The sequence below is a fragment of the Juglans regia genome, chromosome 7, assembly GCF_001411555.2.
Source record: "Juglans regia cultivar Chandler chromosome 7, Walnut 2.0, whole genome shotgun sequence".
NCBI classification, from domain to species: domain Eukaryota; kingdom Viridiplantae; phylum Streptophyta; class Magnoliopsida; order Fagales; family Juglandaceae; genus Juglans; species Juglans regia.
Window position 1 is genome coordinate 2,691,828 of NC_049907.1, and position 5,236 is coordinate 2,697,063.

The 5,236-nt window shown below is 37.2% G+C and overlaps 1 pseudogene; it reads right to left on the minus strand.

The window, feature by feature from the left end:
• Window positions 1-3,980: 3,980 nt before the first annotated feature.
• LOC118349017 lies at window positions 3,981-4,692 on the minus strand (annotated as a pseudogene).
• Between the last annotated feature and the right edge of the window lie 544 nt (window positions 4,693-5,236).

Sequence of the window (5,236 nt, forward strand, 5' to 3'; positions counted from 1 at the left end):
AAAATTTAATTGTCCTTGTTTGGGGTGTTGTTTATGTAGTATAATCATCGCCTAAATAACGAGATGACACATTGATTGTTTGCATGCTGCCTTATGTAGAGTGACTTTGTGTTGGACTGGGATCGCGAAAACCACCGATTGACGGTGACAAAGGCCTTACGTAAGCGCTTCAACTCCTTCCACCATGACTTGCACAAGATTTATGAATCCTATGGAAGCCACGCAGAAGCGTTGGCTAATGGAACTAGTCTGGTGGACCCCATTGTATGGGCGAAGTTGTGTGAAAGGTGGGGCAGCGATGCCTTCAAGGTACAGATAGTCTTTCTCACATACAACCATATAATATGTATATATTTAATATGTCTAAATATTGTGGTGGAAAATCTGTTTGTCTATTATAAGTAATTGTTCCCTATTGTGTATGACAGAAAATTTCAGCTCAAAATCGGGAGAACCGAAACAAGCAGGCCATTAATCACACATCAGGACGAAAATCATTCGTCCGATTACTTGAGCAAAAGGTATGTCTAAGGGAAAACAATCTTTTAATTTTAAATAGAATAGTAAAAATGCACTTTACTTGGAGATTTTAGTGACAATATTACTTTACTATCACTAAAGGTGGTTACTCATAGCTTTGTTGTTCAAATGTCACATGGTTCATACAAATGACAGCGCAATGAGAATGGGAATTTGGTCGACTTCTACAAAGAGACGCGTTGGTCGAAGAAAAAGAATGCATTTGTCACCGATGCTACAGAAAGTACTTATGTGAGTAGTGCAGAAACAGCCGTTGGGATCTATGTTTCTTTCTATACTGTCGTGCATGCCTTAATATAGCACTAGCTGATTATTTGTTAATAATCGCTCATTTCATTCAATGTGCAGAAGGAGATGCAGGGTAGGTTGGATGGCCTAGGACCAGAGCAACGTAGTGATGAGGCAGCAGCGACTGTCTTTAGGGAGGTTCTTGGCCATCGACCTGGATATGCACGGGGACTTGGGGAAATGGTCATCCCCGAGTCAAGTAGACAACGTGACAAAGTTGAAATGCAACAATACATGTCTGAGGCTGAAAAGCACAAGAAAGATGCTGAACAATATAAGAAGGATGCTGAGCAATATAAGAAGGATGCTGAAGCTTACAAGAGTCAGCTAGATGCAATGATGACAGAGATGCGGGAGCTGAGGGAGCATCAGATAGAAAATGACAAAGTGATGCAGTCTTTCTTTAGGGCTTTCCCGTCGTTCACTGAGTCAGTTCGACAGACTCAGTGTAACGATTCCCCCCGCCCATAAGGGGCTTCTCATAAAAGGGCACATTTTTTGGGTGGTTTTTTGTGATACCGGGGAGGCATGAGGTTTTTGTACTTACTCTATAAAAGGGCACAAAGGGGCTTCTCAAGGGTGTCGATGTGTTGTGCCTTTGGGTGGTTTTTGTACTTACTCTATACGACACTGGGCTATATATATATAAATATATATATAGTATTATATATATTTATATAAATCTTGGATCTATGTCTACACCGGGGATCTCTTGGATCTCTCATGGCCCCAATGAGGTTAGTATCATTTGGAGTTATCCACCATAAAATGTACTTGTACAAGTGAAGTGTTAAATATATTTCTAGCAACTTTGTTTTCCAAACCCGATGAATAATTCATTGATAGTTTCTAATATAATTCCTTTTATTTTTTTTGATATATTTGAATCACAGAAGGCTGACATTCTGAGGAGCTTCCTTGAGATGAAGGAGAAGGAATTACTTGTGTTGGAAGAGAAGCTTAAGCTAGAGAGAGAGAGTAAGTTCCGACACCTTTTCCCTGCTCTGTAAAAGTTTACTTACAACTTGTGTTTTATTTTTTTCCCGTGTAAAATGAAATTGATCCTCTACACTTATAATGTAGTTTAACTAGCTTTGTCGCTTTGGAAATTCTAGTAAATATGACTACTTTTGCACTGATCTCTCTCTCTCTCTCTCTCATTGAGCTGACCATTTGTGTAATAACATAATGGAATCTGTATAGCTTAAAAGGCTTTGAGGGTTGGACCACATTGTGGTGTATTGATGCTATGGTTTGGGTGTATAGAGAATTATTGGATTAGAATATGCATTGATTGGAAACGCAATCATGGTAATCTATAATTTTATGTACAATTTGTTATGGTTTGCTAAGTAGGAGTGTTACTGCGAAAGCGTAATTTGTAAGGCGTTGCAATTTCCCTTTAATATTTCTCACATTAATGCATATTCTACTATTTTTCATTTTCAAGAGGAAGGGGGTGCCATTGGGCCTCTTCCTTGACAAATTATCATATTTGAGCAGCCTCTTGCAGCTGCTCAAATATCTCTTCCGCTTTCGCAGAAAGTCCTTCCCTAGCAAAAATGCATTTACCAAAGCAGTATATGTGCAGATATTAGGTTTAATTATCAGATTGACTGAATGCATGGTCAATATCAGCTCATATATATATATATATATATATATATATATATAAGCTAGCAGGTATGATCTATAATATCATATAAAGATATACAGAATGATATATATTATTAATCATTTTGCATCTAATCATAGTAGAAGCACTAGTGCCCCGTATTTCCTTCCATGGAAAAATTTTGCCTTTGGGGACTGGCATGGACCTAACTCATCCTCCCCAGCTCAACTCTCATGTCCGAATTAATCATGCAAGTCTTTGCTTTATTAGTCGTTTGGAAGTGTAACAAATGTAAAAAAGATTATGTCTTCAGTTCATCCTACATGTTTTGCAACATAGCATCCATATTTCTCTTCTATGTTAAAAATATCAGAACATCATGCAGAAGCTTCACCTTACTAACATTTCTCATTATTTTAAGGATATGGCTTGTGAACCTCACCCTCGTTGTAGGGATAGATACTCATCCATGATGTCTAAGTTTCTCACCCTTTACAATGCCATATTTTATCCCAGCTACCAGAGCCTAATCGTTTTTTCTTTTCCATATATCTGACAAACTCTGTTTATAAAACCCCAAGAAACCACCAATTTAGAGGCCTATGCACACTTCGCTGCACTTAAGTATATGATACCTAAACTCATCCCGAGCCACCCCATAGGTATCCCTTTGAAGCCTATAAATCTAGTGCATTAGCCATTAAGCTAAGCAGAAATCTGTCTTTCAGAGTATATTTGATTGCCCCTTGAATCTCTTCACTACTTTTGACAAGAATATTTGGAATCCTCAAAATTTTCAATTTTTTATTTTTGAGTGGCATTGATGGACCATTTGTTTAGAATTCATTGACATACTCTATTTTACATGTGATTGCAGCCTCTTTTTTAAGCAAGAAATGGAGCTATCTTTGATAGGCCTTCAGAATGCTGGAAAGACATCACTTGTAAATGTTGTTGCAGTAAGTAGATCACCATGTTGAGCTTCTACTGTTATTATTTTCTTTTTGTCCCTGTGGGTTGGTGCGCAGAAAGTAGTGTTTGTTTCTACTTTCTAGACTGGTGGATATAGTGAAGATATGATCCCTACGGTGAGTAATATTTTAGAAAGGGTTGTGCCTGATTTTAGTTTTACAAGTGAAGTATATACTTTTGATTTAATCTTGGTTAATGATGATAACACTACTAATTAATTATGAAATGCAACATGCATTGGGACTCTCATCGCTGAAGAGCTGAGGGGGTGGGATTCGTTCCATCACATAGACTGGCTCGTAATAGTACATCATTCTCTTCATACCCTCCTCATGATCAACGACGTATATATATAGTACCTCTCATTTTGAGTATCTTCCTCTTAAGTTGTTCAGCACAGGCCTCACAGTGGAACTCATTAATAACAATGAGTTCCACTGTTATTAATCCAGAAACCTAGAGCACAAAACCACATACATGATGCGAGTTAAGAATATTGGCAAAAAAGTGAACTTCCATTGTTTATTTTTTTACTTTTTTCTTCAGTTCTAAGTAAAGATACTGCATTAGGCCCCAGAAGCTCCAACTTCTGGGATGGGTTCACCCTCAGATGCTGGCAATGGGGATAGGACTTTGGTTCTTCTTTTTGGGAGTTTCATGATTTTCATGCACACAGCTTGAGGCTCCACTATTCCCTTTATGGTCACTTTTTTCTTTTTAGCCATGTCTACCTCAACCCCCTCCACTCCTGATACCATCCATAAACAGGATTAAATATACAAATAAAATTAGGGGGGGGGGGAGAAAGAGAGAGAGAGAGAGAGAGAGAGGAACCTCTAATTCCCATTATAAAGTCTCAATCTTCTTGGCACATCCAACACAATGCAAGTCCACGTACAAGACAAAAAAATTAGATGGTGGTTTTGCCTCTTCCTTCTCCTATGGCTTCTCTTGATCCTTCTTCTCCTCTGTTTTCTGATCTTCTTCTCCTATGGCTGAGCCTCTGCCTTAGCTTGTTCCTACCATATACAAATAAAAAACAATCAACCAATATTAGAACAAATTAAATGCAGCCCGAAAATAGTCAAAACGCATGGGAATGAATTAGAAACACTTGAAAAATACAAAAATATCACCTGTTTAGCTTCTTCCCCCATATCTCTCAATCAAGAATGAGATATCAAACTCAAGTTGTTTAAAATATAGGGAAGAATTTGAAGGACGAGAAAGCTGGAAAGGAGAAGGAGGGAGAGGATCAGGGTAACAATGAAATGAGAGTGATTATATCTAATTATATATAGATATATAGATATATAGATATATAGATATATAGATATATAGATATATAGATATATAGATATGTATGCAGATCAAGGCGAAAGCATATATATATATATATATATATAAGACTTTATATATCTATATATATATAGATATATAGGTTTTTTTGTTCCTGGTTTCTTTCCCTGTCCAAAACTGGATGTGTTGCTTAGATATTGTAAATCTAACCCACTTATAAAAAAAATACTCCAATCCAGCCACGTATTTTGGTCAAGTCTGGAATCCTGATCCTCCACATGTTTTGAGGTGTCAAACATAAGTCTGAAGTGGATAGTGGATACTCCACTCATTTTGTCGAACATATTGATAAAAGCTATCTTCGACCTGCTTCTCGAGCAGCGATTATCCAACATCATACTACTTATTTTGAAAAATTGATAGGCGTAATGCTCATGATTTTTTATATATTCTTACCATTTGTACAGATGGACAATAGAGGAACTGCTCGACGTGGGCTTAATGAAGGCTCTTTAAAATACA